The sequence below is a fragment of the Callorhinus ursinus genome, unplaced genomic scaffold, assembly GCF_003265705.2.
Source record: "Callorhinus ursinus isolate GAN/ISIS: 27379988/994484 unplaced genomic scaffold, GSC_fseal_2.0 scaffold41, whole genome shotgun sequence".
NCBI classification, from domain to species: domain Eukaryota; kingdom Metazoa; phylum Chordata; class Mammalia; order Carnivora; family Otariidae; genus Callorhinus; species Callorhinus ursinus.
Genome location: NW_027397103.1, coordinates 11,505,519 through 11,531,558, shown reverse-complemented (window position 1 = coordinate 11,531,558; position 26,040 = coordinate 11,505,519). Strand labels below are relative to the sequence as shown.

The 26,040-nt window shown below is 43.2% G+C and overlaps 1 protein-coding gene across 10 annotated transcripts in view; it reads left to right on the top strand.

The window, feature by feature from the left end:
- Positions 1 to 580: 580 nt before the first annotated feature.
- CLIP1 (CAP-Gly domain containing linker protein 1) overlaps positions 581 to 26,040 on the top strand; it is a 118,486-nt gene continuing 93,026 nt past the window's right edge. For 3 of the 10 annotated variants that reach the window (XM_073881231.1, XM_025889832.2, XM_073881230.1), the window contains exon 1: positions 585 to 722. The gene's annotated coding sequence lies outside the window, so the exon portion shown is untranslated. Of the gene's footprint in view, positions 723 to 14,329; positions 14,499 to 20,424; positions 20,511 to 26,040 lie in introns of those variants that run through there. The other 7 variants (XM_025889825.2, XM_073881225.1, XM_073881226.1 and 4 more) reach the window with 6 other exon arrangements.

Genomic DNA, 26,040 nt, shown 5'->3' with positions numbered 1-26,040 from the left:
TTCTCAAGCTTCACGTGCTGTAGGCGGCTCCTTTCAGGTTTTCCCAGGAATTCCGCACCCAGGGTCTTTCCCCGGAGGGAGAGGAGGACAGAGACGACGCTCCCTAAACTTAACCAGCTGTGGGCAGCTCCTCCTGGCTTGTGTCCAAGGATTTCTCACCTTGGGTCTGGCGTTTTAAAGAGGGGGGAAGAATCAGCCCCAAGCTAGCAGGCTGTGGTCAGGACTGAATGGAGCTCCCGGGTGTGACTTGCCAATTCTGGGAACATTTTCAGAAAATGCGCAACTAACCGAAATGAGGAGAAGCCCCTTAGTCCAGGCCTCTGGGGGCTTCCCTCACACCTTCCTTCCATCCCGGTCCTCATTAGGATCTGAGGGCGGGACGGCGGGCGCGCCGGGCAGCTGGAGCTCGGCTCCCGGGCAGCGGCGGGTGCAGACAAAGGCGGCGGTGCGGGGCTCGGGACGGGGCCCGGGGGTGGGCGCGGGGCTCAGGCACTGGGCGGCCGGGCCGGGGGCGGGCGCGGCGGCCGAGCGCGCGGGGAGGAGCCGCCGCCGCGTCTTCTCCTGGCGGCGCGCGCCCGCCCGGCCCCGCGGCGGCGGCGCGTCACGCTCTCCCCCGCCCCGAGCCGACGAGCCGGGAGGCGGGAGGCGGCGGCCGCGCGGCTGCTGCTGCTGCTGCTGCTGCGGTGGGGCAGGTGGCGCGACCGGCGGCGACCGAGGCGACGGTGAGCGGGGCGCGGACCCTTTCCCCTTCCCTGGTATCCTCCTTCCCCTTCTCCTTGCGCCCGGCCGGGCCCGCTCCGGTCCGCCGGGCTCGGGGCCGGGGGTGGGGGGCCGGGCCCGGCGTCAGGGAGGGCCCCGAGTGCCGCGAGCGGGGCCGCTCCCGTGGGGACCCAGGGAGTCCCGAGCGGGTGGCCCTGGAGGCCGGGGGTCCCTGGGGTGCCCCCCCCGCGGAGCCGGAAAAGTGGCTCGGCCCTGTCAGCGCCGAGCCCGGCCTTCCCTTCCTCCGTCCGCCTCAAGATGGAGCTTGGACTCCTTGCCCCTGCGCCGCCCTAGGCGCCGCTCCCTCCCGGGCGCCCCGCTCCCCTCCCCTTGGCCCTGGGGCGCCTGGGGCGGCCCGGACTCCGCGGAGGCCGAGCCCCGGCGGGACCTGTTGCCCCCGGGCGCAGCCGCCCGGCCTCGGGAGCGTTCCTCGGGCCCTGCCAGCCGGTGCCCGCGAGCCGGAATGGAGGGCACCCTGGCCGTGGCCTCCGTGCGTGCGCCGGTCCGGTCGGCCTGGCCGTGGCTTTTGTCCCCCTCCCCCCAGGTGGGACTGTGATTCTCGGAGAAGGTGGATGACAAGAGGTGACAAGGATTTCTCAAATAACACCAGTGCCCCGTAACCCGAGCCTTCTCCCTCGGCAGGGGATTGGCTCGGAAGACAGATGACACTTGTGTAGAGGTTATTTTAAAAGCAGAGCCTTCTGATTCCCCTAATTTGGAGGTCCTGTGCTTCAAAAATCTGATTTTGATTTGGGGATAAACCCTGAACTCGGCCGTTTCTCCACTTCATGTGGCTTTTCCATCTGGCAGGAACCGAGCACCACCCCCTCCCCCTTTCACAGCCCCACCTCTTTGGTATGAAGAAATTACACGTCAAGTCTGTAATCTTCTACATACCTGTTTTTAGCAAAACTTGGTCACCAGTTACCGTATTTTAAAAGGAGGGTAGAGAAAATTGATTATTTTTTTTTTTTTTAAGGCAACCTTGCCTTCTTCCCGTTTTAGGTTAGAACAGTGCTCAGTATTAGCGTTGCTGCAGTTGTGGTTATGATTCTGGTTGGTGTTACTGTTTTATTACTATTACTGTAATCTGTGGTATCCACAAATCAGGAGAACAAATGTGTTTGACTTTTGGGTTTAATGATAACCTTTTGCAAGGATCCTCAGTTATGTTGCTCCTCAGCCTTGGGGCATTTTTTTCCCTGTGGAAATAATAACAATTAACCTTTATTGAGGGCTTCCTTTGGTCAGGCTTTGGGCATGTCTTTTATGTTTTATCTCATTAATCATCCTCACCCAGTGAAGGTGCTATCATTATCCCCATTTTACAGAGGAGGCATCCAAAGGTCAAGTACCTTGCGCAGGGTCATACAACTCTTACGTGGTGGTGTCAGGATGTGAGCTCGGGTATTGACTCCAGGTGCTTAGTTATTAGATTGGTATAGTGAATTCCTGGCAAGGAGCAAGGCTGGCCTTTATTAAACCAAAGGAAGTAGATGATCGCTAGAACAGGGCTGGTGCTGGGTTTTTGACGTTCACAGAAAGTGGTAAAGTACCTCTTAGGCCCCCGCGTTCAAAGGAGTAAAAAAACCTGAAACTGGGTGGGATCCCTTGTAGGTATTGTCTGAAGATAAAGATCGTGCCCTTCCCTACCTTTTCAAGAATTGCTTAAGCTTGGGCTTGTGCTCAAGCACAACATAAGCTGATCTGGTTTCTGTTCTTTAGTAGGAGTTTCGAATTTGGTGCCCTTCTTACTTACATTGAAAAATTTTTTTTTTACCCAGTGTCTAACATTGAGTCTATTGCATCCCATGTGACTCATACATAAATACATGTGAACTTAACGCAGTAATGTTTGACCCTTGCTTTTAAGTACTGTCTCTCTTGGGATTCTAAGCCCAATGGATGGTTAATAAGAGATGAACTGGTCCTCATGTACTCCATACAAAGGTAGGCATCTTTGAATTTTTCCCTTGCAGGGGTTCTTGATTATTATTTGCAGATATATTTCTGGCCATATATGGTCACACACACACGTATGTATATATACATATATATTTCATTCTGGGAATGTATATGGTAAGGACCTTCCACTTTATTTTAAGATTTTTGTAAAGTAATCTCTACATCCAGTGTGGGGCTCGAACCCACAACCCTGAGATCAAGAGTTGCATGCTCCACCAACTGAGCCAGCGAGGCTCCCCTTTTATTTCTTTTTATAGCACCCTCTGCAGGATTCTACAGAGTAGTGTGTTTGGTAAATATTATTTAGGTAATTGCAAATATGAGGTTCATAAGTTTTAAGATTGGTTTTATTCAAGTCAAAGCTAAAGAAAAAAGCAGAGGGTAGGGTGGTGAAGTTACATGGAGATGGCTTAATATTTTTTTTAAAGAGATTTTATTTATTAGAGAGAGAGGAAGAGCACAAGCAGGGGGAGCAGCAGAGGGAGAGGGAGAAGCCGGCTCTTCGCTGAGCAGGGAGCCCAGTGCGGGGCTCAGTCCCAGGACCCTGGGATCATGACCTGAGCCGAAGGCAGACGCTTAACCGACTGAGCCACCCAGGCGCCCCATAAAAGGACCTTTTTTTTTTTTTTTTAAAGATTTTATTTCTTTGACAGAGAGAGACACAGCAAGAGAGGGAACACAAGCAGGGAGAGAGGGAGAGGGAGAGGGAGAAGCAGGTTTCCCGCTGAGCAGGGAACCTGATGCGGGGCTTGATCCCAGGACCCTGGGATCATGACCCGAGCCGAAGGCAGACGCTTAACCATCTGAGCCACCCAGGCGCCCCTAAAAGGACATGTTGTTGAGTGTTAACTAAAGTGAGGCTTTTTACCCCGTATAACTTTCTTCTTAATTCTCTTGTGCAAATGATATGTGAGGTCCAGGTGTTTTTTCAGATATAAAGAGGGCACAGTGTTGTTGATCAGTCCTGACAAGCTGATAGTTCTTTGAAGTGTTGTGATATTCTCCCCAAAGGCAGCAGGTGGGCCTGTGGGGTACCTATCTGTGAGCTGTATTTAGTCTCATTTGGTATTCACTCAACAGATATTTATTGAGCAAGGCTGTGTGCCAGGTGCTGTTCTGGGTGCTGATGGGATAGCAGTGAATAAAACTGAAATCTTTGTAGGGGAGACATACAATAACTGTATCAATAAAATTTATTGTATGTTGGACAGTGATACATGGTATGAAAAAAAAATAAGTCAGGGAAGGGGAAAAATGCAGTTTTGGGGACAAGAGTTAGGGTAATAAGAATTTTAGATAGGGTGGCAAGAGGAGACCTTGATGAAAATGTGACTTGAGTAAAGATCTAGAGGAAGCGAGGGAATATAGATCCCTGAGGGAAGGGCATAGTAGGAAGAGGGAACAGCAAGTACAAAGGTCCTGAAGTGGGAGTTTGGGAGAGGAGAGGACCGATCATTTAAAGCCATATAGATTGTAGTCCTTAAAATAGGTATTTATTAAAATATTTTAAAATAGTGAAAGACAATAATAACGCTATTGATTTTGTTGAAGAAGTAGTTAAATATGAGGGAATGTATGAGGCTCAAAGAATTTTACTGACTTGTCTAAAAGGCCACACGACTAATGAATACAGAGCTAGAAATTGAACCCTACTTTATGGTATTTTAAGCAATGCGCAAGTATGTTGGCAGTAGCACTTTAGTGGTTGGCAGAAAGGCCAAACCAGTACTTGATGTTCAGACTTGCTATTGAGTGTATACTTTGCTATTTGTATTCAGGATCTTTGCTCAACCCTGGGAGGCCTTGTAACTGACATTTGCATATATAGCTTTTTCCTGGAATTGTGCTCCTGACAGCAAAGCCTTCCTTTTTAGTCTTAAAAGTTTCATGGTTCAGAAATCTCTGTTTAATATAAACCTTCATGTAAGTCTCTTCAATCTTAATTGGAAAGCATTGTCAGTATTGCCCTGGATATGAGTTTTTTAGATAATTGTTTAGGGAGGCTTTAAACTATGACAGCATCTTTTTCTTTTCCTTTAAATTTTTTATTGTTATGTTAATCACCATACATTACATTAAACTATTACAGCATCTTATATATTTTAATATACGTAGTGTATGTTCCCCATGTAGATGGAACTCAGAGAATCCATATGCTTTAAATCAGCATTTCAGTTACAATGCTCTTTTAAGGGGAAACATATTGACTGATGGTACTACACAAGAATTTCAAGTAAGAGCGACCTCTTCAGATTTCAATCAGGGGAACAGAGGAGGCTTTATTTTTTTTTTTTTAAGGTTGGCAGATAGTAGTAAACCAACCTTGGATTTGGCTAGGACATCTGGGTTAATATCCTGGTCCTGGCACCAAGTACCAAGGAATCTTGGCCACCATTAGTAAAAAGGTTTTTTTTTTTTTTTTTTTAATCTCCATCTGGCACTTCCAGAAGGACAGATTCCACTAGCACTAACTCAATGGGTGGGTCTGGTTTTTAATTGTCTAAAGTGGTTCAGCAACAAAATCTTAAAACTGTTCTTTGTAAAATCTTTGAAAAGAGAAAGTAGTCCTAATACAGAATCGCTATTGGGAACTCCCTTTGGTATCTCTTTTCCTGGGTAAAATGTATTCTCTTCCACCTCTTCTCAGGGATCCTAATGAGAGTACAGACATTTTCCTGCCCGAATATTTTATATAAGCACAAAGTCTAATATACTTGTGACTCCAATTAAGTAGTTTGATATTTGTATTCTCCTTTGCTTACTTATGTCTAAGTATAGCTTGGATTAGATCCCAGTTTGAACTCTGCCCATTTTTCACACTTAAAATTTTCGAGTCCTTGATTTACTGCATCTTCTCTGAAGTTAAAGGCCTGAAGATCCAGATGTTCAGGGAGTACAAATCATCCGAAATTTGGGTTTGATGTATAAAGGGATGGCAACGTTAACAAGATTTTTTTTTTTATCAGATTCTACAAATCTTAATCGTGTAGTGTGTTGAAATATTTGGCATATTTCTCCCCCCCTTCTCAGGAAAGATAAGAGATTTTAGGGATATTTTCCTAAAAATCTTGAAACCAAATCTTTTGACCTTCTGCCTTGTCTCTTTAACTGATTTACTCCTAAGCATGATTTATTACTGGAGACATTATGTTCAAATACCTTAAGGCAGGAAAGATCCTATTAGACTTTTCTAGACTATAGAATAAATAAGCTTTATAGGCATGGTAATTTTTTTTTTTATGGCCTAAGTGAAAGAAAACTATTATCACTAAGTTTCTTTCACACATGGGTGACTAGAAAAAACTGTGTATCATCTCGAAACCGAATTGCTGATTTCTCTTGTAAGGCATATATACATTGAGAATCTAGTTTCAGAGTCAAATTTAGATTTTATTTTATTTTACTTTATTTATCTTTAAAGATTTTATTATTTGACAGAGAGAGTACAAGCAGGGGGAGCAGCAGGGAGAGGGAGAAGCAGGTTCCCGCTGAGCAGAGAGCCCGATGTGGGGCTCGATCCCAGGACCCTGGGACCATGACCTGAGTCGAAGGCAGGTACTTAACCAACTGAGCCACCCAGGTGCCCCTCAAATTTAGATTTTAGAAAATGTTTTCTAGTGAAGTGATTATTTTTCGGAGGTTCTCAGGTGCTTTTTCTCTTACATATCAGTTTTACAATGGCCCTTATGTTTTAATAATATATATTGTTTTATAATATGTGGGTTCAGTACATAATGTATAAAACAAACACACATACAGAAACACAGAAAAAAGGGCGACTGGGTGGCTCAGTTGGTTAAGCGACTGCCTTTGGCTCAGGTCATGATTCTGGAGTCCCGGGATCGAGTCCCGCATCGGGCTCCCTGCTCGGCGGGGAGTCTGCTTCTCCCTCTGGCCTTCTTCCCTCTCGTGCTCTCTATCTCTCATTCTCTCTCTCTCAAATAAATAAATAAAATCTTAAAAAAAAAAAAAAAAAGAAACACAGAAAAAAGCAATTTACCCATAATCCTATTGCCCAGAGAAAATCATTTCAGTGTTTTAGAGTATGTCCTTCCATCTGAATTTATATTACTATTTTTAAGTAATTAAAAGAGTAAAATTTTCACTGGAAATACCCTCAGCAAACCAGCATGAGGAATCAGAACTATAGTTAAGAAGTTTGAGGTCCTGAATTTGCTTCAGTCTCAGCTTGGGCAAGTTGCTTAACCTTTCTCTGATTGTTGCTCTATAAAGTGGGGGTGACACCTGTCCTGTTCCACTCTATGTGGTTGCTGTATTAATGGAAGGGATTCGGCTTTGTTGAACCGGAGAGCTCTAGATAACCTTGTTAGGTGGTAACAGTAATGCGGAGGGAGTCCGGGCTTTCAAATGCCAAATTGGCTGGGGAACATGAAGACAAAGGAAAGGCCAGTCCTGTATCACTGGTTGCCTGTGTTTGTTTTGTGCATGGTTGGGCTTATAGAAAAGCTTTTCAGGTGAATGTGACCAAGAGAAAGTGTCCTGTGTGTGGGAGGAGAAATCTCCAGAAATGCCAGTTTATCAAACATCTCTTGTGTTCGGAAGACTCTCCTAGATACAAGGAACTCTGTGTCTCACAAGTGAGACAACTGCAGTGAGTACGGTGGGACCTAAGGTGGGACCTAAGGTGGGACCCTGGAAGGTCGTCACTTCATTAGGGTTGGGTGTGTGTGTCTGGGAGGGAATCCCAAGTAGGAATTAGCCCTTGTGTTTGGTATTGATGGAAATCTGGGGTTTTGAGGCAGGGATAGTTTAGGTAAGATATTCTAGGCCATATTGAGCAAAGATAATGAGGCATAAAAGTAACATGTTGAGACAGTAGCTGCTCTGTGTTTTGAGGGCAAGTAACAGGCAATAAAACTAAGAAGTTTGGGTTTACATCAAGGAGAGGCTTAAGGAGAGGCTTCCCTGCCCTGATGAGGAGTTCATCCTACTGATCTCTAGCATTTTATAATCACTGAGTTTTCTGCAAGTCTTTTTTCTGTTGTTTGGTCAAAAATAGAGGCTTGTAGGTGGTAAACAGGAAAAACTGCTGGGTAAACTAGCTTTTTCGTGTAAAGTTGTGCCACTATCGCCACCATCGGTTTTAGTATCTTTTCTTCATGCCAAGAAGAAGCCCTGTATTCCCAGCCCTACTCTGTTTCTATAGACTTGCCTATTCTAGACATTTCATATAAATGGAATCGTACAGTACGACTGACTTCTTTCACTTAGCAAAATGTTTTCAAAGTTCATTCATGTAGCATGTATCAATACTTTATCCTTTTTAGGGCTAAATCATTTTCCATTGCTTGGATATACCACCTTTTTGTTGTTGTTGCTCATCAGCTGATGGACATTTGCGTTGTTCCACTTTTTTGCCTATTAGGAATAACGCTATTTTGAATATTTGTGTTTGTGAGTGGACTTATGTTTTCATTTATCCTGGGTGTGTACCTAGGAGTGGAATTGCTGGTTCATATGGGAGCTCTACCTTTTGAGGAACCACACAACTGTTTTCTAAAGTGATTGTGCCATCAGCAACGAGTGAAGTTCCATTTTTTCCACATCCTTGTCAACTCATTATGTTTTTTTTTATTTTTTTTAAAGATTTATTTATTTATTTGACACAGACACAGCGAGAGAGGGAACACAAGCAGGGGGAGTGGGAGAGGGAGAAGCAGGCTTCCCGCAGAGCAGGCAGCCCGACAGCGGGGCTCGATCCCCGGACCCTGGGATCATGACCTGAGCAGAAGGCAGTTGCTTCACGACTGAGCCACCCAGGTGCCCCTTTTAAAATTTTTTTTTAATTGCAGTCATTCTAGTGAGGGTGAAGTGTGGTATCTCATTGTAATTTTGATTTGCATTTGCCTCATGACTAGTGATGTTGAACACCTTTTCATGTGCTTATTGGGCATTTGTATAGCTTCTTTGGAGAATATACCAATTATCTTTTACTTCGACCTTCAGAATATTAAGTGCAAAAGCAACGTGCAGAACACTAGTATGTTAGTGTTTGGTATAAAAATATACAAAAGAATACCAACTACCTTTTTTTCCAGTTGTTTTTCTTGTGGTAAAATACACATAACAAAATTCACCATCGTAACCGTCTTTAAATTTACAGTTCAGTGACGTTAAATACCTTCCTCTTGTGCAGCCGCCACCATCATCCTTTTCCAGAACCCTCCTCATCTTGCCAAAATGAAACTCTGTATCCATTAAACAGTAAATCTCCATTCCTCCTCTCCCTCCCCCTGGCAGCCACCATTTTACCTTCTGTCTCTATGACTTTGATTACCTCATACAAGTGGAATCACACAGTACTTGTCTTTTTGTGAGTGACTTATTTCACTTAGCATAATGTCCTCAGGATTCATCTATGTTGTACCATGTGTCAGACTTTCTTTCCTTTTTAAGGCTGAATCCTACTCTGTGATATGTATAGACCATATTTTGCCTGTCCACTCCTCTGTCAGTGGGTACTTGGATTGCTTTTGTGCTTTACTGTTATGAGTATTGCTGTGAACGCGGGTGTACAAATATCACTTTGAGACCCCGCTTTCAGTTCTTTTGTATATATACCCAGAAGTGGTTGGATCATACGGTAATTCTTTTTAATTTTTGGAGGCACCACCATTCTGTTTCTACAGCGTCTGCACCATCTTACATTCCCACCAACAGTGCAGAGGGTTCCAGTTCCTCCACATCCTCGCCAACACTTGTAATTTTCCAATTTTTTGGTAGTAGTCCTCGTAATGGGTGTGAGATGGTATGTCCCTGTAATTCTGATTTGCATTTCTCTAAAGATTTGTGGTGTTGAACATCTTTTCATGTGCCTGTTGGCCATTTGTGCATCTTTGAAGGAATTGTGTATTCAAGTCCTTTGCCCAGTCTTAAGTTGAGTTTTTGTTTTTGTTGTTGAGTTCACCAATTATCTTTTATTTTCCGTATCTGTCAGGCATTTATTGAGTACCTGTTGTAGGGAGGCACTAGCCCAGATATTGGAGATAATTAAAACAGGCACACCTCTGCCTTGGGGAACACAGGGCTTGAAATGGAAGCCAGTCCTTTGCCTGGTAGCAGATACTGGCAGCAGATCCTGGCTCTGTTACTTTATGGAAGACCTACCAACTACTTAACCTTTTGGAGCTCAGTGTTCTCATCTGTAAATTGGGCATTATAGCTACTTCATGTAGTTGCCATGCGGATTAAATGAATTAAAGTGTGTAAAACTCAGTAAATGTTAGAACGCTTCTTTCCTTCCATTTAGTCCCTAGTGTCTTCCTGGCTGCCTGTTGGTAAGGAAGTTGGCTGTCAGCTCAGTTTTCTTCTTTCTTTTAAGTCAGAAAGGGGAAAAACCCACTTCTACCAGTATGGGAAATTAAAACCTTTCTTCATGGCCATGTTTTTGAAAGTTAGTTTGAGTAGGAGTGCCTTGCCATTATTAAAGGGCACGTTTTTAATGAACAGTTGTCACTGAAGAACTTGTAATTTATGAGGAGTTAAATATTCAGCATGGAAAAGCATCTCCTGCTCCTCATGTCAGAACTCGTGCCTGGCCAAATTTCAGTCCCTTTGTATGTTTGTCAGTTTTATTTCCCAGAGTTTAATTAAAGGTGAGGCTTTTATTTTCTTCTTTTTTTCTTTTCTTGTTATAATTTTAAGTAATGTCTACACCCAATGTGGGACTTGAACCGACAACCTGGTGATCAAGAGTCGCATGGCCTATGGACTGAGCCAGCCAGGCTCCCCAAAGGTGTGGTTTTTCTTTCTAAGGTCTGATAGGACTTGCTCTGTGTCTGTATGGAAGAATACCTAAGCAGGGAAAAAATAACCAACAACGAAGCTGGGTATTAAGATCCAAATGAAACTGTTTCCTAGTCTCTGTTCACAGTATCTAGGGTGGTTGTACAGAAAAGCATCTTAGGGACTCGTAAGGAAAATGAGTAGAGTGGTATCTTCTCTTGAAATAGCAGGTGTCCTTCAGTACTGTGAAAATAGAAATGTGATTTTTATTTCCCCCATTGGATCTGAAAATCTATATAGCAAATACTAAATTTGCTTATTTGCAGAGTAAAAACAAGAGAGATTTTATAAAGAGGAAAAAAACCCAAGTGATTGTTTTGTGAGTTATCTTTGTGCCTTTTTCTTGTTTAGAACAAACAGCTGGTATGTGTTTGCTTTTAGTACGGGCAGTGTCTGTTTAAGGGGAAGAGACAGTATGCTTACTTTTATTCTTTTGTGAAGATTTGAAAGGGACACCAATTTTAACTTGCCTGGGGATTGACTCCTCTCACTGCTGTATATATAACAGATCAGAAACTTGTATTCATTGGCACACTTTAGGACCAGGAGTCTTTAATCTGAAGATTGAGGTTTTATGTCCTAGACTGTTAAGTAACTGGACCTTAACAAGTGATTTCACTTTTTAGAGTCCATTTCCTTAGTGGTAAAATGAGGAAGTTGAACTAGATTGCTAAGATCTCTTCTGACTCTAAAATTTTATGCTGCTATATTAAGCACATTCGTTCCTTTTGACACATGAGTATAATTGACTGCTGTCGACCTATTAAGTAAGTTCTTCTGGGAGATACTGACCAGGCCTAGTAGTTTCTGTCCCTTTTAAGATCTTTCTCTAAGCTGGTGGTATTAGTTAGAGCCACAGGAATTTTGTAGAAATTTGTGTAAATGAGCAAAATAGCTCAGATTATTCAGCTTTCCATGCTCCCTTTTTAAAAAGTTCTCTTGCAGGGGCGCCTGGGTGGCTCAGATGGTTAAGCGTCTGCCTTCGGCTTGGGTCATGATCCCAGGGTCCTGGGATCAAGCCCCACGTCTGGCACCTGGCTCAGCGGAGAGTCCTGCTTCTCCCTCTGCCTCTCCCCCTGCTCATGCTCTCTCTCGCTCTCTCTCTCTGTATCTCTGGGTCTCAAATGAATAAATAAAATCTTAAAAAAAATAAAAATTCTTTTGCAGCTGGAGGAACTTTGGGAGGCTGCATATTTTTTAAGTAGCAGGAACATAAAATAAATCTCCACTCACACTTAGCTCTACAAAGACATTCATAATTGCAGGCGGTTGCATCATGACACAGAGTTTCAACTTCTAGAAAAATTGCCTAATGCTCTGGATCGCTTTGGCTTGGTTGGATTTCAGCCGCCTCCTTCTCCTGCTGTAGACTTTGAAATTCTGGGTACAATTTGTATTCTGCACTATGTCATACACTGAATCTTAAAAACATATAATTTTCAAGCACAGAATAATTTTTGAAATGGTCATGTCTATTGATACCCTGTTCTGACTTCATTCAGCAAACATCCTGTACTGAGTCTTTAATCACTTAAAAAAGCTACTTCTGACTTCTATAGAGAGATGTGGTAAAAGTTTCTGTTTACCTTCAGTATCTTATTGTATGATATTCTCAAACTGGCACTTAAGGTTCGTAGACTGATTTTATAAATTGCTTTGTAAGGCCTCTACCAGTTACAGATTGGAAGTATAACAGTTCAAATGTGGCACCATTTGGACTAAGGAGTCAGTTAATCTTCTGACCCTTCCTGGCTTGTGTCCTTTAGTGTCTAAATGTGCTTTTCACATTGATCCTTTTTCTTGTGGGGGGGGGGTGTTAAAGATTATTTATTTATTTATTAGAGAGAGCAAGGAGGCATGAGCAGGGGAAGAGGCAGAGGGAGAAGCAGACTCAGGGCCCTATGAGGGGCTCAATCCTGGGACCCTGGGATCATGACCTGAGCTGGAGGTAGACACTTAAGAAGCGACTAAGCCACCCAGGCGCCCCTCACATTGATTCTTTTAAAAACAGTGACTGCACTATTTACTTATCTTTTATCTTTTGTACTCTATTCTTGCTAGAGATGTGCACTTTGTTTTTAATTTTTGTGTTAACTTTAAAGCTGTTTGACTCTGGCTTGTTTAAAAAGTTATATCATGTATCGTGTATTTTGTTCTACGTCTTAGGCTCTGCTACTGTATGTTAAACATTTTTTTAAAGATTTTATTTATTTGAGAGTGTGAGAGGGAAAGAGCACAAGCAGGAGGGGGAGGGGGAGGGGAAGAGGAAGAGAAGCAGACTCACTGCTGAGCAGGCAGCTCCATGCGGGCCCTGATTCCAGGGATCACTACCTGAGTGGTAGGCAGATGTTTAACCGACTGAGCCACCAAGGCACCCCTATATTAAACATTTTTTATACTGTATCTCAATATTTCATGATATTCTGTTAAGAACACCACTATTTTCAGATGCTCTGGCCTCCTGAACAAATTTGAGACATTGCTCCACCCCTTTAGGCATATGCCTTGGAAAGACAGAGTCAGCCCTCAGGAAGGTGGATTCTCTTTCTCCTCTGTCCACTTTGGAAAATCGTCCTCTTCTCGTGTATGTTTATTTCTGACAGGGCTGCATGGCCTTTTCCCCTGGCTGATCTTGTCATTATTCCTGAGTCTTTTAATCCTCTGCTAGAGATGGTGGGATGAAGAAACAGAGAGGCAGTTTGGAATTTCCCTGTGTCACAGGCACCCGCCTTCATAGACTGACTGCTCAGGTTTAAGATTTTATCCTGTTACCCTTTAAGCCAATCACTTAGTTGCTGCTGAAACCAAATGGCCCCAGACCCCTGCTTGCTCTTCTCTAGTTTACCTCCCTTGTTCTGGCACTAATTTGAAGCAGTGGATCTGTGGCCCGTGCCCTGAACTGTGTTTGGTAACCTCTCACACGTTTTCTCTCTGCTCAAGGGGCTAGCTTCTGGGAAGCTGAACCAGCCATGGCCTTAGGCGGCTTCATGTCACTCATCATCAGTTCACACCGACTGACCCCAGGTGCTTGCCAGATACTCCACTCTGGAGGAGATGCTCTCCATCCCTCAACCAGGATTCTGTGTCTTCATTAAGAAGGCTGACAAGTTTCTCAAAAGTTAAAATGTGGGACAATGCCTTTTCTTCCCTGGGTCTTACATTTTAAATTATAGCCACTAGCCTGTTTCAAAGTCAAAGACAATTTACTAAAGTTTAGGGGACAAAAATACCGGATTAGTAAGAAGCAAATAACTAACAGCAGTTAACCCTTAGCATCTCTGACGGTCCTGCAGCTTTGTTCCCTCCAGTCCCTGAGCCTTTCTTTCCACATGTTCTTATCACTCCATTCCTTGGTTTCTTACAGTCAGAAAGGCTGCAGAAGCTAAGCACGCTGCTGCTTCAGTAGAATAATGCTCTCTCTCCCCACTTTGTACTTGAAACGCTGCCCCTGCTATGTTGGCCTTAAATCTGCCAGTCACTAACTTTCTGGTTCCCCTCGTGTATCTTGAGACACATTTATTAAATTTTCACCCGTAACACAATCTCTGTACTTCCCTTTGAGTTTTGTGTGGGTATATTTTCAAACTCTTAGTGCTGAGCTATCAGTTTTACTGGCCAGTGCCTTGTGCAGGTCATCTTTATATATTATGTGTCCCCTGTCAAATAGGTATTTTATTTTTTTATTTTAATTTTTATTTTTTTAGAGGGAGAGCACACTTGCACACACTCAAGCTGGGGGATGGGCAGAGGGAGAGGGGGATAGAGAATTTTTTTAACATTTTATTTATTTATTTGACAGAGAGAGACAGCGAGGGAGGGAACACAAGCAGGGGGAGTGGGAGAGGGAGAAGCAGGCTTCCCACTGAGCAAGGAGCCCGATGCGGGGCTCCATCCCAGGACCCCAGGATCATGACCTGAGCCGAAGGCAGACGCTTAACGACTGAGCCACCCAGGCGCCCCTCAAATGGGTATTTTAAAGATCCTCTTATTATAAATGCTTTCCCCCCTTTTTTTATCTTAATGATTATTCACAGTTTTAGATTCAGGATTTTACATTTTTCCTTTTCCTCACATACATGTGTTAATGAAGTTGGAGAGATGAATGTTGTATACCCAGGGGGATTTGGGGCAACTGGCAACTTTATTACTGATGCCAAGAGGAAGGCCACTTCATTTATATTCTGCCTTAAACATATATTCTAGACCTGTACTGTCCAGTACAGTAGCCCCTTATGGCTATTGAGCACTTGAAATGTGGTAAGTCCTAGTTGAGCTGTGCTATAAATATAAAAAACACAATGGGTTTCAAAGCCCTAGTAGGGAAAAAAAATGTGATACAGCCTATTAATTTTTTTAAGAGTATTTATTTATTTGAGAGAGAGAGAGTGAGCACAAGCGCGGGGGAAGGGCAGAGGGAAAGGGAGAAGCAGACTCTCTGCCGAACAGGGCGTCTGATGCAGGACTCGATCCCAGGACTCTGGTATCAGCCCCAGCCCAAGGCAAGATGCTCAACTGACTGAGCCACCCAGGTGCCCCAGCCTATTAATAATTTTAATATTGATTACATTTTGAAGTAATATTTTGGATATATTCGGTTAAGTAAATTGTTAATTCAGCTGTTTTTAGTTTTCTAAACATGGTTACTAGAAAATGCAAAATTATGGATTTGTCTCACATTATATTTTCATCAGACAGGGCTGTTCTAGAAAGTATGCTGGTGTCAACAAAGATAATGATCTAACTTGAGACTTATAGCTCTTACATACCATTCACTAGAGGTAGTAATTGAACAGTTTGCCCATAGCGTCATTGACCTACTTTAAAAAGAAGCCCCTGGGTTGGGAAACTCCATATTGCTGTCATCTTCGTCAAAGGCTTAGAGATAGTAAGATAGAGTTACTTGGTGCTTTAGTTTGAAAATTGCAGTATTGCATCATTTTATGGGTTCTTGTTTTGATGTTGAGTCAGTTTAGAACTTTTTTGAACTCTTACTGCGTACCAAATACTTTTGGTCCTTTTGGATGCAAAGACAAAACTTACCCCTGACCATGAGGAACTTAGTCATCGTGTGCTAAGCAAACAAGACAGGAGTGTGATTCATCATTCAGTAATAGAAGACTGCACAGTGGCTAGTGAAGTGCAGAGAAGGAAGAGCTAGGGCAGGGAGAGTCATCTGGAAGGACCCCATGAGGAGGGGATGCTCTGCCTATATCCTTTTACAGAATGTCCCGGAAGCCCTTAGGCAGGGGAACGTGCAGTGTGGAGCAGTAAGGGCTTTGCTGTATAAACATCCCATCCTCGGGCGCCTGGGTGGCTCAGTCCTTAAGCTCCTGCCTTCGGCTCAGGTCATGATCCCAGGGTCCTGAGATCGAGCCCCGCATGGGGCTCCCTGCTCAGTGGGAAGCTGGCTTCTCCCTCTCCCACTCCCCCTGCTTGTGTTCCCTCTCTCACTGTGTCTCTGTCTGTCAAATAAATAAGTAAAGTCTTTAAAAAATAAAAATAAAAAACAGCCCATCCTCGGGAGGCGAGGTGCAACTCTGCACTTCTCATCCCAAGAGTGTAAGCTCAGCTTGGCCAGAAAAGGAGATGTGTTAAATTGGCCTCAGGCAGGCCCATCAGCTTATTGGTTGGGTTTTGGTGGTCTCGGGTGAAGTTGGAATACTTGACCTTCCTTGTTTTACTCAAAAGTTGAAGAAAATATGTAAATGCTCTTCAGTTTTGTCTTTTCCATTCTTTTCTGTATGTAGATATGAATGTGAATGAAACCAAAAAGGGGAAAAATCGAATAATTTGCCTTTCTTTAGTGGAAACATGAGTCAATTTGGAAAGCTACCAGCGTGTTGTGTAAGTGTTTTCAGTGGCTGAAGCAGACCGGCTCAGGTTACACTGCGTCTCCCATGTTGGGGGTGGGGGACAGCAAGTGACACAGCATACAACAGATACTTACATAACCATGACTCCGGGGGACGGGATTAAGCTGTGAATGAACCTCCCAAACTCCGCAGTATGATACTAGAACACAGCCTTTGAATTTTTCTCTCAAGCTTGACTTGAAAATGAGCTTCAGAAACACGCCTCTCAAACTAGACTTTCCATTACCCTTGAACTTCTTTACCTTCTCTTCTGTTATTAAGTTAGTGAACTTTGATCATTTTAGAATTAGAAGGGGGCTCAGAAGTCTCAGAGTGCGGCTGTCTGTAGGTGAGTCGCGTAACCTGTCTGGTCCCCCACTGGGCAGAGTTGAGACCTGGGTCTCCAGATGCCTCTCTACCACATAGCCTGCAGCCGGCTTCCAGAGGCTCAGTGCCAAATGCCCTCTCCTGGCAGATGAACTTCATTGCAGATTCTCAGATTCTTCAAACTCTCCTTTGCCTCACAACAGAATTTCCAGAGTTAGTAAATAGTGGAGGATTTTTGTTTTGCTCATGGGGACCATGAGGGAACCAGGTGTCGGGTGGGGATGTGATTTGCCTGGGAAGATACAATGCTCTGCTAGAGGGTGCCAGGAGATGCTGAGCTTGCTAGGAGCTGATCTTATCAGACGAGTCTTCTCTCTTCACACATGGCAGAGTACTCTTACTTTGGCAAAGTTAGAGCCACAGTGGCTTTTCTTTCACTTTGGATCCTTGCCCTTTTGCTTAGGGAGTTTGGATTTGAAATCCAAAACAGTCAAACCACAAAAGAATAGTGTTGGAAATGGATCTGACTTAGTAACCTCTAGTTAGAACTGAGGATACCAAGGTCTGGGCAGGAGTTAAATGCTAATTCAAGGTCATCTAGCTGGGACAGAATCCAGGTGTTCATTTCCTAGTCTAGCCTTCTTTTCGTACTTTTTTTTTAAGCCTTAACTTTTTTAATAACAGTAAATAAAAACAGCAAAACAAAAATGAGTAAACAAAACCTTAAAAAAATCAGGGGAGTTATGAAGAACATAATTCCTTTTGTTTGAACATGATTTATACTGTGCTTATTTTTGGGAACTGCATGTTTTGAGGAATCTCTTGTTTCTGTAAATTGCTTAAGCTTTTTTTAGGTTATGAGGGAGAGGCGAGGTTTAGATTTTACTAAAACACTTCCTATAATAAAAACTTTACATTATGGAGTATTTCAAACATGCACAGAAGTAGAATACTGCCATCACCTAACTGAACAGTTCTCAACCCATCAGTCTTAGCTCACGTAAGTTTTAGTGTGCTGTAATTAGACTTGTATGTTTTTTACACCTGTGTTGCCCTTGCCAGTTAAACGTCTTTTTGCCCTTTAAAAAAAAAAAAGATTTATTTATTTATTTTAGAGTGCATGCTTGTAGGGGGGAGAGGGAGAGGGAGAGAGAAACCCAAACTGATTCTATGCTGAGCGGGGAGCCCCACACTGGGCTTGATCTCAGGACCCTGATATCACCACCCTGAGATCATGACCTGAGCAGAAACCAAGAGTTGGACACTCAACTGACTGTACCACCCAGGGAAGTATAGTACTTTTAAGAAAATATAATACTTTTATTTATTATTGATATAGTTATGCTTTTTGTGGTATGAAGTATTTCCATCTCAAGTACTTATCTTAAAAATTTCTTCAGTTGACTTAGAGGAGATTGTAAAGCTCTAAGCATACTTTTTAATTTTTATTATTTTTTAAAGATTTTATTTATTTGACAGAGACAGAGTGAGAGAGGGAACACAAGCAGGGGGAGTGGGAGAGGGAGAAGCAGGCTTCCTGCTGAGCAGGGAGCCCGATGCGGGGCTTGATCCCAGGACCCTGAGATCATGCATGACCTGAGCAGAAGGCAGATGCTTAACGACTGAGCCACTCAGACACCCCAGTTTTCCTTTTTTTTTTTTTAATATTTTATTTTTTTAAAAGTAATCTCTGCCCCCATTGTGGGGCTTGAACCCACAACCCAGAGATCGAGTTGGATGCTCTACTGACTGAGCCCGCCAGGTGCCCCTCTAAGGGAAGTTTTTAATCTTCATCACCGTATTAGGTAAGAAGAGCTAGCTGCTCCAACAGACCCCACTGATTTTGGTGACTCAAACAGAAGTGTATTTTCAGTTATGGAAAAGTCCAGGGTGGGTTTTTACTGATGGTGGACCAGGGAGAAGTGATAAAGGGATCCAGTCTTCTTCCGTGTTATGACACCACCATCCTCAAGCCATGCTTTTGCGGTTGCCCAGTTGGTCTCTGTCCAGTCAGTGGAAGGGCCCGCCAGGATGGGGGACCACACAGGGAAGATTTTAGGGGGTAGGCCTGGGCGTGGCCCACTGCCTGCAGGGTCCTCGCATCCCATTGGCTACAACTCAGTCACGTGACCACACTGAGCCGCAAGGGAGCTGGGAAATGCGTTCTGGGACTCCAGGAAGACCGGGAAATGGGCTGGGTAAACACCGAGACCCTGCGTGTGCATATCCACCTCTCGTGCTGCCCTTGTGTGCTGCATTTATGTTCCTGCGTGGAAAGCAGCACAGTAGAGGGTTTTCTTTGTGGTTGAAACCATTTTCAAAAAAAAAAAGTGTTTGGTGTTTTTTTTTAAGATTTTATTTATTTGACAGAGAGCGCGTGCAAGCAAGCTGAGTGGCAGGCAGAGGGAGAGGGAGAAGCAGGCTCTCCACTGAGCAGGGAGCCGGACGTGGGGCTCGATCCCAGGACCCCAGGATCATGACCCGAGACGAAGGCAGCCACTTAACCGACTGAGCCACCCAGGCGCCCCGTTTTACTGTGTCTTAAAAAATCATTTTTTTTCCTGCTCAAGAAATGATATCTGTTCATTAAAATTTAAACTCAAGAAAACAGAGAAGATTTAAAAACTACCACTAATCCCATCACCTGGAGATAATTATTAATAATCCTTTGTTACATTTCCTTCCAATTCAAGCATTTTTAACTGCTTAGACATAACAGTAAACTTTAACTAATTCTTACTCTGTGCTGGTTTGTGAACTCCAAAACTCCTAAGAGGGGGAAGCTATAACAGTTACCAATAGTGTGGAAATTTTGCCCTTTCTTAGCAAGAATACACTATTACAGAGCTGTGGTGAGGCTTTATGCTTTTGGCATTTTCAGAATTAACTTCTAGGTTACACATCTTAATCCTCACTCCTCTTAGTAAATAGAATAAATATTGGGACTGGCGAAGTTAGATTGTCAAGGCAGAGGTAACATTTTAGGTTTACAATTTGCTTCCTACTCAGTTTTCAAAATTCTTTTTTTTTTTTAAGATTTTATTTATTTGACAGAGAGAGACACAGTGAGAGAGGGAACAGAAGCAGGGGGAGTGGGAGAGGGAGAAGCAGGCTCCCAAGGAGCAGGGAGCCCGATGCGGGGCTCGATCCCAGGACCCTGGGATCATGACATCAGCTGAAGGCAGACGCTTAACGACTGAGGCACCCAGGCGCCCCTGGTTTTCAGAATTCTTAAGTACTGTTTAATTTTTCAGGAGAGAATACTAATAAAAGGTGTTTGAAACTGAACCAGAATGAAAACTTGCCAGCTTGAAATACATAAAAATGTTTCTGGTGGTGAGGTGAGGACTTAGGTAGTTGTGCTTTTCTCTGCTTACCTGCATTGCTTATTCTGGTCAGCAGTGGAGAAAGATGTGGCTCGTCTTAGATGGGAGACCCTTTGGGAGAAGGTGCATTTCTTGAGTCATCAGCTCCAGATTCAGGGATATAGAACCTTCTGGGTTTTGTTGTTGTTGTTAAGTGAGCTCCATGCCCATCATGGAGCCCAGTGTGAGCCCAAGGCTTGAACTCATGACCCTGAGTTCAAGACCTGAGCTCAGATCGAGTCAGATGCTTAACCGATGGAGCCACCCAGCATCCCTGGTTTTTCTTAAGTGGTGAGGTTGCGTCCTAGAGGCCGACCCACATCAGAATTCTTCTTTGTGATGTCATCATCATGACCTCATAGGCAGGGTTGCTCAAATTGTGCAACTTTTGGCAGATATGAGCTGAGACCTGGCCCGATTCTACAGCCACCATGAGGTACCAATTTGTCTCATATTGGTAGATTGTGTTGACTTTTGTGCAACTTCTGTAGATTAAAAAAAAAAAAACACAGACATTAATGTTAGGCTCTCTATATTTTACTGAAGATTGTATAATGGTAAGAAAATCATTATTTTAAAATATCCTCTGGCAGGAAATTTAAAAAACAGAAAACTAGTAGAGCGGTATTTTACTGTGTGAATGGGTATGTGGTTAATCGTTGGCTTTGTTTGCTATGTAACTGGCTATCAATTTTCCTGTTTCCTGCAAATCTGACATTTTTGTTCTTTGAAAGAATATCTTCAGCATCAGGGCAACTAACAGTTTGAAATGATCAGACATGGTTATCAGAATTAGTATAAATTATTTATGACCCAGAGCCCTAAGTGCAGATGCATCACAGTTCAGAAGTTATCATTTGTTTTTGAATAATTGCTTTGTTCTTTGTACCTGTTTTAGCCAGAGTTGGAAGAAAAAGCATTGGTTCACACAAAGGTTCAGAAATCTAGTTTCTCATGGTTAATACATAGAATTTCCTCAAGGATTGTCCTCCCGTATTTTTTTAATTTTTATTTTCAAAGATTCTTTTTACCCATTTATATGAGAGAGAGAGAGAGGAGAGGGAGAAACAGACTCTGTGCTGAGTGCAGAGCCTGACACTGGGCTCGATCCCACAACACTGAGATCATGGTCTAGCTGATATCAAGAGTCGGAGGCCCAACTGACTGAGCCCCCCAGGCACCTCAGTTTTTATTTTTTTATTATTTTTTTATTTTTAAAACTTTTTATTTATTTATTCATGAGAGACAGAGAGAGAGAGAGAGAGAGGCAGAGGGAGAAGCAGGCTCCCAAGGAGCAGGGAGCCTGATGCGGGACTCGATCCCAGGACCCTGGGATCATGACCTGAGCCGAAGGCAGACGCTTAACCATCTGAGCCACCCAGGCACCCTGTTTTTATTTTTTTAAAGATTTATTTATGAGAGAGAGCATGGTGGGGAGGGGCAGAGGCAGGAGGGTCCCAAGCAGACTTTGTGCTGAGCACAGAGCCCAACGTGGAGCTTGACCCCACTACCCCAAGATCACAACCCAAGCCAAAACCAAGAGTTGGACGCTCAGCTGACTGTGCCACCCAGTGCCCCAAGGATTGTCTTTCATTAAACAAAAACTTCAAAAACCCTGTGTCCTTATATACTGGGTGCAAGCACTTGATTAATTATCCCCTCCCATCTTTTATTTAAGTAGTTATATTGGTCTCTTCTATATTTGATTTTGTGAGTTGAGAGATTATTAGGTGGCCAGAAAACTTTTTTTTGTTTTGTTACTGCTTTTCCCTCACAAAGCATGTCAGTATTAGAGAGATTCAACATCTCATTTTTTGAAGTAGACTTCTCTTTTTAAAGTGTTGTCCCAAGTGTTTCCCTCTGTAACAGCCACATGTCCCTGTTTTCTTAAACATGTAAGACCTATTAAAACACTCACTTTCTCTGAGACTACAAGCCCTTCATGGGTCCACTAGGTGTGTTCCCTTTCAGATGTGTGTCTTTAACTGGGATGTCTTTAAGACAGCTTCTTAGATGTGAGCTGTCCTGTACACATAAGTTGTAGAAATTTAAATTTGAAGCTGCAAATTTGAAGTGAATTTTAGCTACGGGGACTAACTGCTTTAGATCAGTTTTCATTTCTACGTTTCTATGTTTTGGCATATATTCTTATGCAGGGAGAATAGAATCTTTGGTGTTTTTTTTTAAACATTTTTTTTTTTTATTTGACAGAGAGAGACACAGCGAGAGAGGGAACACAAGCAGGGGGAGTGGGAGAGGGAGACGCAGGCCTCCTGCTGAGCAGGGAGCCCGATGCGGGGCTCCATCCCAGGACCCTGGGATCATGACCTGAGCTGAACGCAGACGCTTAACGACTGAGCCATCCAGGCGCCCCAGAATCTTTGGTTTTTGAATTCCCATTCCCTTTGCAAGATCTCTTTCATGAAAGGGTTATCCAGATGGGGTCTGAATAGTAGCTGATCATAGCAGAGGGTAAGTCATCCAAGAGGCATCTTAAAATGACAGTTTGGTAGTTTACTGGGGCAGCTGAAATAGCGCTTGCTCATTGTGCTTTGCATAGTGTTAGGTGGCTCTGGCTCCGTTTCCAGCCTTGGGATTCATTACTAGAGTCATGTTTTTATTTTTATTTTTCCTTCCTCCCAGGTCTTGGTAATAATCCATTGGTTTTTTTTTTCCCTAAAGGCAAATTTTTTTTCTTATCTGGTTGTTTTCAATATTCTTTATGAAGCGTAGATTGTTTATTAAAAGGAGTAACTGCAGTAAGCGAATGTTCTCTGTTTTGAGAAGGATGTAGTCTTGAACTATATCCCCAACCCCTGAAAATCTGTTTAGAACAGAAGGCTGATATCTATGTAATTTCCTGTTAAAATACTGTGTAGTGAGAGAAGTTCTATCTGAAAGTGGGGTGCTTGAATTCTTAGAAATACTAGCTGATAAGCCTTTGGGTGCACTATGTACTGGCATTAGCCTAATCACTTGAAACCTCCCCAGATGCTGGTCTTTGCCAGTATCTAACACACTCAACAAATGTGTACCAAATCTTGACTTCCCTGGGGGTAGGACGTATTTTTTGTTGGGTGGAGGAGAATAGTTGTACTTTCTGGAATCCTAACTTGGAGTAAAGCTGACATTCTCAAGAAATGTAAAGCACACTCTTTTTGGGAAATACCAAAGAAGATAGGTCTTCTAAGGTTATTTGCTTCCCTGAAATGAATACGTTGCCCTTTTAAAATTTATTTGGTCAGATCTCAAAGTTAAATCACAAACCAGGATATTAATCTACTTCAAAATTTTTGCTTATTTGAGGCCTGGCTTTTTTTGTCTCAAAATAAACTGGTAAGTTACGCAGGGAAAAACCAAAACCAAAACCAAAACCCCTGTTCCTCTAGTGTTGATGTTTAGCAACAAAGCTTCCTGTCAGGTGAAATGTAAACCTTGTACTGAGAAGAGAACCAGAAGGGACTGTGCAGCTGAGCCACTTATATATCCTGGAGTCCTTCTGTCTGATAATGGAGTTGGTGCTTGGAAGGAAATCTCCCTCCTTGCACATCCCATTTGAGAATGTACAAGCAAAATAGTAGCTATTTTTGACTGTTCAGAAGTGAGTTCTAGAGATAAACATTTTACAAATGGTTCTTGGCTTAGGGCGCCTGGGTGGCTCAGTTGGTTAAGCTTCTGACTTTTTTTTTTTTTTAAGATTTTATTTTTTGACAGGGAGAACACAGAGAGGGAACACAAGCAAGGGGAGAGGGAGAAGCAGGCTTCCCACGGAGCAAGGAGCCCGATGTGGGGCTCGATCCCAGGACCCTGGGATCATGACCTGAGCCGAAGGCAGACACTTAACGACTGAGCCACCCAGGCGCACCAAGCTTCTGACTCTTGATTTTGGCTCAGGTCATGATCTCAGGGTCGTGAGATCGAGCCCCTCATTGGGCTCTGCACTAGGCATGGAGCCTGTTTGAAATTCTCTGTCTCCTTCCCCCCCTGCCCCCTCCAAAAACCCCCAAAACAACAACAAATGGTTCTTGGCTTCAAAAGATATTAGAACTATGGCATCAGTCAGTGATGTAAATATAGGATTCTTGGGGTTAGTGTGTAGTCTGTGTTGCAATATTATAGTTTGGAAATTGAGATGATAAAATAATGTGACTTTTTAAAAAATAAATGGAAAAAAATACACCTGAACTTAGGTTTTGTCATCTAGGGAAGTGTTGTTCATCTATTACAGTGATAGAGCCATTAGTAATTCTTAGCACTCTTAGGATTATGTATGTGCCTTGGATACATTTTTTATATGCTGAGTAGTTGCACATCATATTTTAACTTTTTTTTTTAATTCACATTTTGGAAACAGCCAGTAGTGTTTTAGAGCCAAGTCCAATGAAATGCTTTGAGAGTTTGGGATGGCCACTACCACATTGGGTTGCCAATAAAGTACAACTTATAAACTATCTCTGAAGTTATTTCTAAAAGAGGAATCAAAAATATTTCGACCAAAGCAGTATAATTCAAATAATCTTAAAATTTCCTCAGGAGATTACATTTGCCAAGTAGGCCCTCCCTGGATGGAGGAGGTTCTAGAACAGTGCTGTCCAATAGAACTTTCTTTGATGGTAGAAATTGTTCTATATGTTGCAGTGTGGTTATTGAGCATTGTAATGGCTGTTGTGACTGAGCTGAATTTTTATTTCATTTTATTTTATTTTATTTATTTTATTTTTTTAAAGATTTTATTTATTTGAAGAGAGAGAATGAGAGATAGAGAGCACGAGAGGGAAGAGGGCCAGAGGGAGAAGCAGACTCCCCGCCGAGCAGGGAGCCCAATGCGGGACTCGATCCCGGGACTCCAGGATCATGACCTGAGCCGAAGGCAGTCGCTTAACCAACTGAGCCACCCAGGCGCCCATTTTTATTTCATTTTAAAGAATTATTTTTAGAGAGAGACCGCGTGCATACATGTGTGTGCACGTGAAACCGGGGAGGGGCAGAGGGAGAGGGAAAGAGAATCCCAAGTGGACTCCCAACTGAGGTCAGAGCCTGATGTGGGGAATGATCTCACAACCCATGAGATCATGACCTGAGCTGAAACAAAGGGTGGGATGCTCAACCAACTGAGCCACCCAGGTGCCCCTGAATTTTTATTTCATTTTATTATTATTTTTTTAAGATTTTATTTATTTATTTGACAGAGAGCACAAGCAGGGGGCGCGGCAGGTAGAGGGAGAGGGAGAAGCAGGCTCCTCGCTGAGCAGAGAGCCCGATGTGGGGCTTGATCCCAGGACCCTAGGATCATGACCTGAGCTGAAGGCAGATGCTTAACCGACCGAGCCACCCAGGTGCCCCTTTATTTCATTTTAAAAGAATTTCAGCTTTAAGCAGCACATGTGGCTGGTGACTACCATACTGGATAGTGCAGACCTAGAATATTTAGCTTTTAGTATGACTTTACAGACTGGTATGAGCAGTTGATGGTAAGATATTATAAAAATCTTAAAAATAAAAGTTATTTTACCAGCAAAAAATGAGTTTATTTGGGAATAGCAGATAATTGCAATTCAGGACAAGCAAGCCATAGCAAAAAGCATAGGCTAGTCGAACAAAATAAGGAGAAGCATGTTACTTTATGGAGAAAGAAATTGGGAAGAGTGGTTTTTGAGGAAAATCCATTGGAGAAAAGCAAGAGTTCAGGGTCATGACTGTTTCTCGTTAGCTGGGTGGGGTAGTCGATTTCTTGGAGGACATGCAGTGTTTATCTTCTCCTGTAATTGATGATTCTTCCCTGCTGACAGTTCTTTTGGGGTCTGTCCTTGACGATTCTTGACTGGTACTGCTTGAGAGCTCCCCCTTCTGGTCTCCTGACTCTGGGTTAGTGAGGTTTCCCTTTGTAATTGTTCACCTTCTCAAGGCAGAGTAGGTGGAGGAACATCTGGTCTCTGCCGCCCCACGTGCAGAGTAGTAGAGAAGAC